This window comes from Dipteris shenzhenensis, chromosome 18, assembly GCF_047967505.1.
Source record: "Dipteris shenzhenensis isolate YYH24624 ecotype China chromosome 18, Dip_SZ_1.0, whole genome shotgun sequence".
Taxonomy (NCBI): domain Eukaryota; kingdom Viridiplantae; phylum Streptophyta; class Polypodiopsida; order Gleicheniales; family Dipteridaceae; genus Dipteris; species Dipteris shenzhenensis.
In genome coordinates, this window is record NC_141613.1 from 11,292,642 (window position 1) to 11,308,255 (window position 15,614).

General features: G+C 48.6%; 1 protein-coding gene across 1 annotated transcript in view; it reads right to left on the reverse strand.

Annotated features, from left to right (window-relative positions):
• The window catches only part of LOC147890796 (F-box/kelch-repeat protein SKIP30-like), a 37,481-nt gene extending 22,484 nt beyond the window's left edge, over nt 1-14,997 (reverse strand). The window contains exon 1 of the mRNA XM_087390074.1: nt 14,746-14,997. The gene's annotated coding sequence lies outside the window, so the exon portion shown is untranslated. The remainder of the gene's footprint in view (nt 1-14,745) is intronic.
• Between the last annotated feature and the right edge of the window lie 617 nt (nt 14,998-15,614).

The window sequence follows — 15,614 nt, forward strand, 5'->3', positions numbered from 1 at the left end:
CTAGACTCGAGCCCGCGTGCTCCACCTCGAGCGTCTGTAGACTTTCCATCCAGAACGATCCTCTCCACCTTGCTGTCTGGAAACCAGCCTAGGTGGGTTGCCACTCAAGCTCAGTCTGCAGCTCCTTCAGGGTCACCTTCACTTTCTGTGTATAGGCCCAAGGCTTGCCTTCTTGCTGCTCCTATCTCCTGTCAGAGGGCTGCTCCAGAGAATGTGATCACAACACCTTGCTGCCCTAGAAGACAGCCAAGGTCCAGCCTCTAGGAACTCAGTCTGCAGCTCACCTTCAACTCTCCTTCACCCCCAGTGTGAGGCCCAAGGGAGTGGCTCCTGGCTGCTCCTGTCTGCTCCTGCTTTTGCTGAACTGGTGGATGATGAATGAGGGCTGGAGGCCCTCCTTTTATACGCCCAGGGGCCTGTCATAAAAAACGACCAGCTTGCTTCATACTGGCCGACCAGTCTGCTGCTGGTCCAGCCCTTTAAGGGCTCTAAAACCGGGGCCCTTTGGCCCAAACTTCTAGGGCCTTTGGCCCTCCAATTAAGACAAGGTCCCAGCCCTATATAAGGCATGCCACTGCCTACTAGCAGCCCCATTTGCTGCTCCACCTGGCCTCCATGTGGCCGACCCAATCTGCTGGTCTGCCCCGCCCTACTGTCGTGCTGGTTCTGCCCTCTGCCAGGCTATCTCCAGCCACGTGTGCAGCGCCGTACACATCCGTACTGCTGCTGAGGTCAGCTGCCATGTGTCACCATCATGCAGCCACTCCTCACCTTCTCTAGATGTGCTGCCCACATGACAGCCATGATGCTGTCCATGTGGCAGCCCCTTTCTTTCTTTTTCTGTGGGGTACTGCCCTAGGTCTCCCTCCCCCATGCTCTCCTCATATGGGGGCTTACAGATGGGGAGGTGACCTTTCCAACAGACACTTCTGGGTGGGAAGTGCCTGAAGGGCCTCAAGGAGCTCCTGATCTGAGAAAGGGGCCTCCAATGCATTGCAAAGGCCAGGTGGGACCACTCAGGGCACCTGGTCCCATACCGCCTCTCGAGCGATAAGGGCCTCCTTTGTCAACATCTCGATCTGGAACAACTGCGTGTAGAAGTCTGCCATCAGCTCCAGGATCTCCTGGGGGTCCGAGTGTATCCGCCCCTCTAAGTTCCTCAACCTCTATAACTGAGCACCTGCCGAACGTGGGCCTGTAGACAGGAAGAACTGCCGCATCATCCGATCCCCCTGCTAGACCCATATGGCCCTGGATGAGTGATAGCTGTACTCGACCCTACGTATCTCCATGCCTTGAAGGGTGAGTCACGCCATCTCGTGGCGATCCCTGAGCCACGACCAGTTCGGCTCCTGCTCTATAAGGCACTCAAGAGACCTAGGTCCCACCGCAAGGCCCGCTCTCTCTTGTAAGTCACGTCATTGTAGCAAGGCCTGAGAGTCCACCTCTGGAAGGCACTCCGAAAGTCGTCTCCAAAAGGCGATGCTGGCGGCAAGCTGGCGCATAAACATTGAGGATCCCAATGCGAGATTCTCAGCTCTCACGCCCATCCAGACCGCGCGCCCGGCTATGAGCTCCCCCTAATCAAAAACCTCCGATGCTACTAACTGAGAGACTGAGATGCAGACACCCCCACTTCTACCTACTGCCGGAGACCATACCTCTGGGCCACAGCCTGGTAGAAGATGATGGCGCCTAAATGAGTAGAAAGTCCACTGAATGGCCAACTACTCCACGTTGTAGCTTTTGGCGAAAAATCAGGTACTGTGGCTGGCTGCGGGGACAGTCATGGAGTCCGTGCACATTCCAACTTACCATGGTCCAACTCATGGCGGGGTGGGGGTGGAAAGGCCCGCCCTGCTCGAGAAAAACTACCTTCTGTGACTTGGCTGGGGGCTTGGAAGGGGAGTAGTCGGTATCTGTCCGTTTGCGAACCAAGGGAGCTACTAGTTCGATACCCACCTTCCAAGCCCACTTCATCATGGGTGAGACCTCTACTCCAAAGATCTCCACACACTTATGGAGTGACCAATAGTGTGCATGGTCCAATTTCACCTCATGAGGCAATCTGATCACCACAGTGGCCATGCCTATCAGTGGCTGATCAGGTGTGACACACATCTGGACCCGGACCTCATCGCTATGGGCAAGCCAGAGGTCGAGTCCCCGCAAACCTAGCCACTCATCCACCATGCGAAGTACCTAATCCTCTCCTCAAAGACCTCTGGCATCCAGTGCTCCCTCCCAGTGGAAGCAAATGGGAAGCTCCACGCCAGATGTGTCCAGGAGCCGACTAGACTGATTGTCCCCCCTTTGAGGGGCTGCAAGATCATAAGAGTCATCTCCAGTGGTAGAGGATAGCTGTTCGAAATCTGAAGGTAGTCCCAGGGCCCTAACCTCCAAAACTCCCTCGACAGAGGGCGACTTGGAAGAAGCTAGAGGGGCCCGACCTGACAGGGGAGCTACTGTCTATGGGCGCGCTCGTGGATGAGGAGGCCGGAGTCGGCTCCTGCGGTGGCTGATGTGGAAGAGCCGTGCTCAACGAAGACGCTGGCCTAGCCGTCGAAGGAGCAGGGACAGTAGCTTCCCTTTGCGGGGGTCCGCCCTTTTCTCTCATCAGGGAAGGGTGCTCGGGCTGCGCCTATGCGCTGGCTGGGGGAGGGGTGGATGGGGGTGCAGTGGGGGGAGGGGCCGGAGCTGGACCGGGTGGGGAAGGAGAGGGGCGGGTGGTGAGGATAATCATGGTGGGGGGGGGATGAAGTGTCGGAGGGGGGGAGAAAGCTCTAGCGGAGGTGGTGGGGTGGGGGGCGGAGAGGGCTTTGGCGGAGGTGGTGGGGCGGGGGGGAGGAAAGGCTCTGGCAGAGGTGGTGGGACGAGGGGAGGGGAACTGCCCGAGGTCCTTGGTGGAGAAGAGGCGTCTAGAGGACGCGAAGGATGTCTCGAGTAGCGGTCCTGGGTACCTGCACCCTTCCGGGGGATCGGCTAGCGCGCTGGGAGCTGGAAGCACCTGTCCCTGCTAGGTTAGGCTGCTGCGAGGGGAGGGGCTCCTCTCCCTGTACCACCCCACCCCTGGGGGCTGCAGGGGAGGTGATTGCCTCCTCCATGGCCTGATTGCCCTGAGGGGAAGAAGTCTCCTTCATGGCTGCCGTCTCCCGCTCGCGGAGGCGAGTGCGTTGACGTCTGTGTTGAAGAGTGGGTTTCTTGTTCTCCACTCCTACCAATCGTTCGGAGGAGGATGGCGTCTCCGTCTGTCTGACTGAGGAGCATCCTGTCGGTCCTAGGAAGGAGCATGGCGTCTCTGTCCTCGAGGGCAATCCTGGGCAAGATGTCCATGCTCTCTCCAACAGAGGCACTATCCTGGTAATCCGGAAATCTCAATCCTCTAGCAGAGCTCTCCTCCCTCAAGAGTCTTTAGGAGTATCCACTCCGAAAGAGATGCCTAGTCCTCCACCACTAATCTAAGTCTGGGGACTCCCTCATTTGCCACTACAGTCGCAGCTGACTCTGTCGCGGACTCTAGGAATGTACCAAAGACCCTGCCAATGGAAGGTAGGATGGGCTTGTAATCACGGGGGAGCCTTGGAAACTGTAGTGTCACTGGAAAGCGTAGGACATGGTGGGCCAAGTCCATGTCCTCCACCGTGAATCCATGGCACCTGGGGAGGAGAAACACCAAATGTGGGCCGAGGTAAATCGGGCTCTACTCGACTAGCGCCTGAGTGGTCTCTAGGGAGCGAAGCTGGAGGAGGAATACTCCCCATCCATAGATGGTGACCTCCTCTATGTGATCACCCTCTAGTGCTAGACTCGCCTGGAGCCAATCACGAACCTCATGCCGAGAAGGGGTGAGCCCCACTATCCTGCCAACCACTGCTCTATCTGTGAGTGATTGAACCGCTTGCTTAACCTGTTGTTTGTCTTGGGGAGATAGGACAACCTTGACGGCTGTGGGAGTCCAAGGTGCTGCGATTGGAGCCCTTCAGGCTAGACAAATGTCGCCTTCAAGATTGCTTACGCCTCGAAAAAACAATTAACGCACTGCTGCTTGGAAGAAAAAAGTGGAGGGAAGAGGCGGGGTGCCAAAGGAAAAAGGGGAAGGGGGGGGGCGGTGGCTAATCACTGGGAGCCTAGTGCCTCGATTGGTCTCAAAAGATAACCCCAGAGCCGAGGGGGTCGGTGAGCCCCTGGTAGTGACATGATCCGAGGAGCTAGCACCGCTGGAAGGGTAGGCTAGCGCCGAGAGCGAGGTTGCGCCGATATCCGTCCGTACTGAGAGTGGGAAGCGTCGGGTCGAGGGCGGGAAGCGCCTTGTGGCAGCGGCATGCTGCCGCTAGGCAATGTCGACGCTGCCCTTGGCAGCCCAAACAATGCCGACAAGCTACGTAGGCAGCCGCGGCAAGGCAGCTCTAGCCTTGCCTTAGAGCTGCTGTGCCCGCGGGCAGCTCAGGCGCAACCAGGCAGCCAACACTCGACTGTGAGCAACCGAGGCCAAGCAACAGCGACAGCAACAGCATAGGGCGGCAAGGCAACGGAGGCTGATGGTGTGCAAGACAGCCAGGCAGAGGCAAAGGCACCAACAGACACAGGTGGCACGCAGGGCAGCCAAGCGGGAGGGGCAGGGCATGGAGGCGGAGGACAACGAGGGGGGCAAGCACAGGGGGGAGGGGGTAGACAAGGGGGGGCAGTGGAGGAGATGGTGGGAAGGGCGGAGAATAGCAAGGCGGCAGGCGGAGGGGGAAGGGGGGCATGGAGGCGGAGGAGGGGGTAGAGCAGAGGTGGGAAGGGCGGAGAATAGCAAGGCGGCAGGCGGAGGGCGAAGGGGGGCATGGAGGCGGAGGAGGGGGTAGAGCAGAGGAGATGGAGAGGAGGGTGGAGGAGCAGCAACTAGCGGGAGGAGGGAGCAATACGAGATGTCCAATATAAAGAGGGTCAATGGGCATATTTACCAATCATCAAGCAGAGATTGAAGCAGGTGGGCACGCGATGCCCTAAGCTGTCTTTCAGGAGCGTTGGAGCATTCCCTATTATCAAAAAGATCAATTATGTCTCCATGAAGTTATGACTACCGGACAGTTGGATAATGCATAATGTTTTCCATGTAGCTTGGTTAAAGCCGTATTTTGAACCTCCTCTTACTGAGATTCCCGACGAGCAACAACCTGAAATCCTTGATGAAACTGAAGTTTTGCAGCTAGAGCAGATTCTCTCTCAAAAATGGAAGCATGGGTCAGGACACAGGATTCCGGGAATTTTATACCAAGTTCCAAGATCGAAGTACCCATGAAGCAGTGTGATTGGACGAAGATTTTTTCCAAGAGTTCCCACATATTTTGGTGGCCTACTTGGCAATGAACCTACCGCCAAGTTAAGGAGGGCATGTCACATGCACCCCTGCACTTGGGTGCAATGTGACACACTGGCTACATCGAACAAGTGCATTATAGTTCTCAAATAGGAGATTTTGTCATATGTTGTGAGCCCTTGTCCAGGGACACTCAAGCACAAGCTACGTAGGTCAGTCTCTCAGCCTTAGGTCAAGTCAGTACTCACTAGGTTAGTATTTTCATCTTAGGGTTTAGTTAGGTCTAGGTCTTAGCCTAGGATAGGAGCCCCAGAGGGGCCCCCAAAGGCTGACCAATGGACCAGACTCAAGCAGGGAAAGCAGCCCTTTAAAGGCTGCCCAAAAATCCCTGTGAAATAAGCCTAGAGGGGGCTTTTATAGGCAGCAAGGGCACCAGCAGTCTGTAAAACAGCCGACTGCAGTCGGTGGTTACAGCTGCTGGTTGGCTCAAACCAGCCCCCATAAAAGGGGCCCTTGCTCCCCTCTTCGAACCATTCAATGCTCCTGCCTTCAGCCTCTCCTGCAGCTCCACTCCAGCTCCCTTTTGCAGCCCTGAACACACCAGATCTGGCCCTGCTCTAGCCTCAGTCGCTTGGCCATCAGCGAAAGGAGTAAGATTTGGACATTGTTTCATCAGCTCTTTCTTAGCTCTCTTTTGCAGTTTGCACGGTTCGCTCTCAGCCAGCTCTCTCTCAGCTTCCATTACTCTCAGCTTTCTCTCTCTCACTCACGTAGTAACCCTGCATCCCCATCGACAGCACAAGCCTCTTCCTTGCCTTGCAGAAGTGCCCTACGTCGTCAATGTAGACAGCATAAGGTGTCAGTGTTGGTTGGAGTTGCCTCTCAAGACATTGGGTCTGCAATACGTGTGCACACTAAACTCTTTAGAAGCATGTTTCCATGCTCTCTCGAAGAGTGTTATTTGTATTTCTCACTTCTCCAAGTATAAAGCAAATTCTTCCCTGATTGGGGAGGGGGGCCTCAGTGGGTACAGGGACCCAATCGATTGTTGTCTCTATTCTCTCTTTACCCTAATCTCCTTCTCTCTTAGTGGCCGACAGCACTCTATTCTTCTCTCTTAGTGGCCAACAGCACTCTATTGCTGATTTCCTGCATCCAGTGCCTCGTCCTCCCCCGATCTGATGAGGATGATGATGTTGATGTGACTGACTTGTAGCTCGGTCACCAGCATGACTATGTTGTACTTAGTACTTAGTACTATCATTCTGCTTTATTTTTTTACATTATGTATTGGTGTGGATGCTCGTTTAGTAGCTCCACCCTCGCAGCTTGATTGTACCAGGGTTTCACAATCTCATAGACCCATCAGTCTTCTAAAGACTTGAATAAACTTTCTTTCTTTCTTTGTTTCTCTATGTTGCATAATAACTCCTCGCAATAAGGTTTAAAGAAGGTCTTGCTGTGATTACACAATCAGATAAACAGTGGCATGTTACATTCTTGGACTCATATGAAAGGCATTGTGAATCTTCCATGTCTCAGGTAGCTCCAGTTGGTATACGACTTCGCTTATGAGTCAATGACCTAGAAAGGCCCACAGTATCTAGGAGACAACTTTGAGTATACTTTTTCTTTTCCCTTCATCTTTCTAAGGTGTGCTTTTTCAAACTTGAGTAACACCCAATCTCCTTGGAGATTCATCTCCCTTCAATGCTTATCTACAGCCTTCTTTTGTTTCTCTTGAGATCTTTCAATTGTTGTCTAAACCTGGGAGCAAGCTGTATCCAAGTCTCGAACATACTGATCAGCTGCAAATATCTCGTCCTTTATTCTAAGGATAGGTGGCAGAATCACTCTTCCATAAATGACTTCGAAGTTCGAACGGAAGCTTTTCTTGCAAAGATTTTAGAGGACTCTTATGGTAAATTAATGTCATGCATGGGCCATACATATACCTTTGTAAGACTAGAATAAGTCCAATCATACAAATTTAGAATTTTTGTTGTTCTAAAGATCAAAAATCTACAAAGAAAATAAAAGAGAAAATGAAAGAGAAGAAAAAACAGGTAAACAAAAACTTTTATGAAAAACAAAAGAAAGACATACTTAGCAAGCAAAGCAACACTTATGTCGTCATCAGTGCCCAAGCATAAGCAGCTATGCTGGGTTTCTAAAGACCCGCGGAGTCTCTTGGGCCATACATACATGCATACATACATACATGCATGCATGCATGCATACATACATACATGCATGCATACATTTAAATTGCTTTTATTAATTAAGTGTAATTAAACTATTATTTTTTATTAAATTATTAATTTAAATTGTTATTAAGTGCAACATTATAGAGAGATATTCTAAAATTTATTACGTGGAAATGATAGTGCCAAAAAGTAAACTTTTGATTCTCAAACAACATTTTCATAAAGTAAACTTTTCATTTGGGAAGGAGTTTTAGGAATAGTCCAAATGTAGACATATGAGTCCAAAATTAATGAATTAAGTGTTATGTGTTGTGGCCAGGGAGTTGTATATAGTATTCTTGTATGCAAATTCCACAAGAGGAAGAGACTTTTCCCATTCGGTCTTTTGCTCGGACACATAACACTTGAGAAGATCCAATACCGTAGAATTGGCATTCTCACTTTGTCCATCTGTGTGAGGATAGAATGGAGATGAGAAATCCAACTTCGTACCCATGTTATCAAACAATACTCGTCAAAACAAACTAGTCATTCTGGGGTCTCGATCACTAACAATCAACTTAGGCATCCCATGGTGTTTGAAAATCTATGCTAGAAACAACCTAGCTAGTAGCCAACAAATGGGCTATGAGCAGTGTGGGCTGCTCACTAAAGCAGCGCCAAAGGATAGGTGCTGCTCCTAGGTACACGGGGGCGCTGTGGGCAGCGATGAATCACCACCCACATGCCTCAAGACCAAGAGGCAAAGGCAGGACAGAAGAGGACAGAAAAGGCACAAAAAAGACGCAGAGAGGGAGGTTAGAAGAGGTCGGAAAAGAAAAGGCGAGGGAAAGACAGAAATGGTGCAAGGGAGGTGAGGCAAGAAGAAAGAGGCGGGGAGGGAGAAGGCAGGGGGAAACGAAAGAACAAAAGAAATTTTATCAGAGTCTTCGGAAGACCGATGGGTCTATGAGACTAAAATAAAAGCTGATACAAATCACAGAAAGGGTGGAGCTACTGAAACGAGCATCATCACCCGTGCTGAATCCTATCTCTGATCATACATAATCAAATACAACTGGATGTAGCAATGAAAAGAAAAGGACTGGAGCGGAGCGAAATCCTCCGTATGTCATGTCGCCCTAGCTGGTGCATAGCCGGTGATGGGACAATGGCGCCCGTCAAGGGGTGTTGTGCGTCTCAATCTCCTGGACGAGGCTCGACGCAAGACCAGAGCCACCGTGACTCCGGTCGAACTTCCCCAGCCCCTCCATTGCTCTTTGGGAGCTAGTCACTTGCTGGTCGACTGTTTCAATAGCTCGTTTCTGGGTTCGTAAGCAGTTCTAGGGACTTCCAGGAGCTTTTCATCGCAGTAACTTGGCTTCTCCATCTTTCTCTTGATAGGCGACTTCACAGGCGGCTGTTTACAGCACTTTGAAGATCTTCATCAGCTGGTTTAGGCCTTGTACGGCTGTCCTTTCACCTCGGGTCACTTCTACAGCAAGCGTATGCAAATCGCGACCTGTCTAGTGCACTCTCCAAGGTTCTCCAGCAGCTACATCTTTAGTTCGAAGCCTTTTGAGGCAGTTCCAGCCACCCTGTAGCTGTTCCTTCATCTCGACTTGCTGCTGCTGCCCTTCTGGAGACCCTAGGTACCTCTCCTAGCTAGGCGACTAGCTGGATACACTATTCCAGCTCGCAATCTGCCCAAAGCTCTACCTCGTGGCACCTCCAAGTGACGAATCCTCATCTATAGCAGGCATCTATTCCACGCGAGTTCTCTAGGAGTCTCTCTCGGGTTGTCCAGCCTGTTCTCAAAAAGATCTGCTAAGTTTCAGCCCCCTTTGCTGAACCTACTGCATTTTGACAGTTTTTGACTGTCAAACCCTAATTTCCAATAGGAAAATTTAGGGCTTTTGACATTTGGACGTTCAACTTGTCAATACAACACTTTGGACAAGCTTGGCAACTGAAATCCTTCCAAAAATTGAAGTTTTCAGTCAAGTTCAGGTTCAGGACTGTCACATTGTGCCACGTCATCACTCAGGGTTTCCAAATTTGGGGCTTTTGTGTTGGGAGCTCAATTTCAGCTGGTATTTGGGACAGCAAGATATATTTTTGCAGTTGAAAGCCTTGAGGCTATTCTTTGGTCACTTTGTCAGTGCATTTCTACTTGTACTATTTGCAATGGCTGGGAACAATCACGACTTATTTGGCATTCTTCGTGAAGATGATAAGTTGGATGGCACCAACTATCCGATGTGGTCTTATCTCATGAAACATATTCTTGTTGCGAGGCACTTTTGGAATATTGTTTTTGGGGTTGACTTGAGGCCAGCAAATGCTACAGTGGCTATCCCTACTGCTGGTCCCTCTGCAGAGGGTACCCCTCATGATGCTTTATCCTCTAGCACTCTTGTTGCTGCTCCTCCAACTTAGGAACAAACAAGATGGGATGCAAGAGATGCAAATGCACATTCCTGTATTGCTTTATCATGCAAGAGAATCATTATTCCACACATCCGGTCTTGCAGGACAGCAAAGGATGCTTGGGACAAATTGGCTTCTCTTTATCAGATTCGCAATGAGGCACCTGTTGCATATTTAAGAAGGCAATTGCAGGAAGTCAGTATGAATGAAGATGACTCTATGGATGCATACCTGACAAAGATCAAGGACCTCATGGAACAACTTGCCAATATTAATGAGGTGGTGCCAAATTCTCAGCTTGTCAGTACCACATTGAATGGACCGCCAGATACATATCAAGGGTTTGCTACAACCCTTCGATTAGTGGCCATGGGTAATCCAAACCACTACTCTTTTGATCAGCTAGTCACTTTGCTTCTGCAGGAAGAGCAAAGTCGTGCTAATAGACAAGCTATTATTCCTAATCATGCATTTGCTTCACAGCAGACAGGAAAAGGCAAGGGTTCCAAGCCTATGGGCAAGCCTAAATATGCGCCTAACAGTGGCAATTCATCCAATGCATCTAAAAATACAGCAGATAAGACAAAGAAGAAAAGATGCAACTATTGTCGCAAGCCCGAGCATGAAATTTCAGAATGCAGGAAGCGCATTGCTTCAGAGAAAAAGAAAGCAGGATTGATAGTTAATGCCTCACATGCAATTGAATCCCACGAGCCAGCATATGCCTCAAATGCACATGCTCTCCAGGATGATTGGGCATGGGCTGTCCATTGCTCCTTTGATCCCTCCCAAGTTGATGCATTCTTTACTGCAATGATGCTCAGTCTTGGTATTTTGATAGTGGTGCTTCCAAGCACATCACATCTTGCAGACAGTTGTTTCATTCCTTAGCTAATGCACCTCGAGGGGGGACTGTCACATGTGCTAATAATGCCTCCTATGCTGTAAAAGGAATTGGAGATGTGCAGCTCACATGCATTTCAAGCCATCCTGTCACTCTGACTAATGTTCTTTTTGTGCCCGGAATTAAAGTCAACTTGATTTCAATTTCCGCAATTGCCACTTCAGGTTTCAGAGTGATTTTTGATGGATACAGATGCCTAGTATATGATCTTCATGATGGCAATGCCATAGTTCTCACTGGCACTTTGAAAAAGGGGCTTTATCACCTTGATGATCACTCAGCTGCACTCTCTATTGAAGCATTTGCTATTTCAGATTCACAGCTTGCTGAAACTCATCTTTGGCATGAGAGAATGGGTCATCTCAATTATAGAGCTCTTGCCAAGTTACATTCACAAGACATGGCAAATGATGTACCTCAAACTCACACAGTTTCCAAACATGTATGTGAGGGTTGTCTTTTGGGTAAGATGCATCGGTTTCCTTTTCAAAAGAATTGTCCAAAACTCTCACAAAGGAAATTGTAGCTAGTGCACTATGATGTCTGTGGCCCAATGAGGACAAATGCCATTGGGGGGTACAAATATTTCATGACTCTCATTGATGACTTCATAAGATATTGCTGGGTATATGCTTTAAAAGCCAAATCTGAGGGGGAGTATATGTCAAAGGAGTTTGATGCATTCTTGTCTTCACGGGGCATTGTTCACTCATGCACTACTCCTTACACTCCTCAGCATAATCCTGTTCCTGAGAGGAAGAACGGGTCTATATGGAGATGGCCAGATGCATGCTTAAGGCCAAGTCCTTGCCTAATAAATTTTGGCTTGATGCAGTGATGTGTGCCAACTATGTGCTGAATAGATCACCTACAAGGACATTGAGGACTGTTACACCTTATGAAGCATGGAAAGACAGGAAGCCTTCACTTTCACACATGAGAGTTTTTGGGTCTCTTGCATATGTTCATGCACCATCTCAGCTGAGACATAAGCTTGATGACAAGACAATCAAATACATATTTATTGGTTACAGCCAAGAGAGCAGAGGGTATCGGTTATACCAACCAAATACTGGGACGATTGTTGTCAATAGAGATGTAATCTTTGCTGAACATTCGGCTTCTCCTCTTGTGGACTGCAAAGCTAAGCCAGAAATTGACATGTTGGATGCCTTTGACTCTTGGTTACCTCTGCTTCCCTCAGAAGGAGACTTTGACCAGCAACATGAACCTCCTGCAGGCCCTCCAACAAGCAATAATCATCCAGTACCCCATGCTAATTTGCAGGTTTCTCTTCCAGCACAAAATGATCCCACTATTCATGATGCAATGATTGAAGAAAGAGCTGTCAATAGACAGCAAAGGCAAGTTCCCAAATGGCTTCATGACACATTGAGGGACAGCAAACAAGATCAACCTCTTGCTGCCCGAACAAGATCAAGGAATAGACAGATGCATGGTCACTTTCTTGAGTTTGCACTCCTTGCTACAGCTTGCAATGAAGAGCCTTCATGCCATAAAGATGCTTTTGACAGCAAAGAGTGGATGGATGCAATGAGAGCTGAGTTACAATCCATTGCCAAAAATGACACATGGGAATTAGTAGATCTCCCTCCCGGCAAGCATGCGTTCGAGAGCAATTGTCAGCAAGAGACATAGAGTTGTCCTACCTTCCCACAGAGGACAACATAGCAGATATGTTTACAAAGGCACTTCCTCGTCCCAAGTTCGAATCTTCCAATAGGCTTTACACTTGGTTCCCTTTGTTACATAATCTGACATACCTTGTACATCCATAGGTGGCTATATCCTTTTGGATGAACATGTGCCACCATGATCAGATAATACAAAGTATTCTGAGACGTTTCCAGAATACTTCAGCCCATACCATAGAGGGGGGTTTGTAGGCCATCTTCTGCCGGTCGTAGTGATGCCCTATGGGCCCTGGTATGTGCCTTGTAGGCATAGTTATAGGCACTTTAGTGTTTTAGTGCCTTTTATGCCACATAGGACATTTAGTCCTATGTGACACCTAGGACACTTAGTCCTAGGATCTATCTTTATGTACCTTGTACTTTCATTTCTTCAGTCTAGTTGACGTGACGGCCTATCAATCTCGACTCTTGTACTTGCTCACACACTTACCATATCTACAACTATCAGAGAAGACCTATGGCATGCATACATTCACTAGATCAAGGTGTCCCTGAGACAGCAACATGCCACCAAAAATGGCTATGGAAGGCTTCATTCGAGCACCACCTAGATATCTACAATCAACCTTCTATAGATAGCTATGGCCAACTCCCAACGTTATTCCACAAATTCCACATTGAAACAAAGCAAGAAGTTACAACCAAAAGACACCATGAGCTAAGAGTCTATAATACCCTATGTGGCATGCATGAGGTGAGGATTCAGGTGTCCCAAATAATATGAAATCCAAGGTTTTCAAGCAAAGGTTCCACGTCATGTGACTCTCTTCGTGTCAAACATCACAAGACACAATAGCAAACTCATGTGACCAATAGCCGACCAAGGGGCTAGATAATAGAAAATCACAAAGCACTACATGCGAGAGGAGCCCACACGAAATGGACACCGGAAGGCACATGGCCTTGAAAAACTGCTCTCCATGGACACCATACTAGCATGACGACAAATGGACACCATGCTAGTATGGTGTTCATGGACAACATACTAGCACGACAGCCACATGACCAAGGGATGACAGCAGCAAATCTCTGACATACTCCAGAGACACCATGATTTCTCTAGGACCAGCCATGCTCATGCTGAATTCTGATCTCTCATGACAGATTATAGGTAGGGTCCATCTACATGAGATCTACACACACATAGACAAGCCAAGGTCCTTGGCTTCTTCCATCTATTTCAGCTCTACTTTCAGCTTTTTGGCTTGCCCTCTAGGTAGCCTTAGCAACAATGAAATTTGGGCAAAGCAGAAATTAGGCATTTCTTGAATTTTTGGAAGTGCATTTTTCCTATTGGCTCTTCTTCATTGGACTTGAATGCAGACTTTAAACTGGTTGACTTTCTCTCTCTCTCTCTCTCTCTCTCTCTCTCTCTCTCTCTCCCCCCTTCTTTATCTCCCTTCTTCTTACACACTATCTCCACCTTTTCTCCCACCCCCCCCCCTCTCTCTCTCTCTCTCTCTCTCTCTCTCTCTCTCTCTCTCCCCTTTATCCCCTCAAGTCTTCCTCCACACCATTTCCAATAGATTCTTTTTGTTTACTTTATTTATCTTGGGTAGGCCTTATGAATAATTGAATATCATTCACCTTGTTAGCTTACATTACACCTAGAGATGTGCTACACACTCTAGTTCCCCACGTATTCATAGGCACCTCCACTTCCCCTAGATGGGGTGCTTGACGTTAATAAACCTTTCTTTCTTTCTTTCTAGCTCTCCTTCTACTACTCTCTCTCTCTCCTTTCTCCTTCAGGTTGTGCCCTTCCTTAGAAGTTCAGACTTGACAGGGACGTTTATTGGATTTTTCCTAACTTGCACATGTACAAGAGACTGAAACGAGGTATCTAAGCAAGATGGAGATCTGAATCCCGACAAAATGAAGTCGTGACATAAAGTAAGGGTTGTCACGCAGCTCTTCAAGCTAAGTCCCACGTACATCCCCATGTATATCCAGATGCTGCATAAATTCTTCCAGTTCCTAAGCGTACAGATCATCTAGTTTCTTATATGCCGCCTTATAAGAGAGAACACGAACTGGGGAATTGAAATATTGATGCGCTACAAAGAAAACTCCAGAGACCACCTCTTGCGAAGGAAAGATACCAAAACCAACTATCCTTTGCCTAAGTTCTGCGCAGCATTAGTCGATCGGGAACTGAAGGGAGACGCATATCGAAAATTGGCAATGACAACGAGTAAGTCAACTTACACAAATCTCTTGAAACGACAATGATATCAGCGCCCAAATGCGCAAAGGCGGGGGCTACTACGAGTTGAAAAACCTCACGCCTGAGGTGCGATGTGGGAGGGCGACTGAACTGGGACAGAAAAGAACTGAAGGCTGAAGAAACCAAAGCAGAAGCGGATGAAGCGGGCTGCTCTACGATGTGTTGCGCATCGTGATCGTCTCCGAGCTCCTCCGGCGATGGCGATGGCGATGGCGATGGCGATGGGAGTACAAGCATAATCCAACAAGATGAATCCAACCCAAGGTCTTGGGTGTGGGTGTGTGATCTCTCTGAGTGTGAACCCATTCCCCACCCAAGTGTGGTTTTGCGGGTGTGGAAAAAATAAAAATACCTTACCCGAGTTCCAAACTTATTGTGATGCCACACTTTTGCGGGTGTGGAAAAAAATAAAAATATCTTACCCGAGTTCCAAACTTATTGTGATGCTCCAAACTTGCGATGTGTGCAGTCCAACCCTTTGCTAAGCCAAGTAAGTGTGGCACAAAAGGGCAAGAGAAGAGAGGAAGATGCCATGTGGCATAGCCCTTTGATCGACACCTCATTCTCAGAAAGAAATATATATAGATGAAGGGAAACTCAGGAGGAGCAGTAACGCCTCAGACGGTTCAAGCACTCATCCACCTAAGCTAGGTTGCATGCATTCAACTCTATAATCTGTATTAGGTTGAGCACTTTAAATTCTTCCTCCACCACGGCCATCGGGTGACGACACCAGCATCAGTGTAGCTACTAGCCCTCGGCTATACTAACTGTGTTTTCAAAAAAAAAATTTAAGGGGCATAATGGGGCTTGTTTCAGCCCCACAATCCATCCTATCCCACTATATATC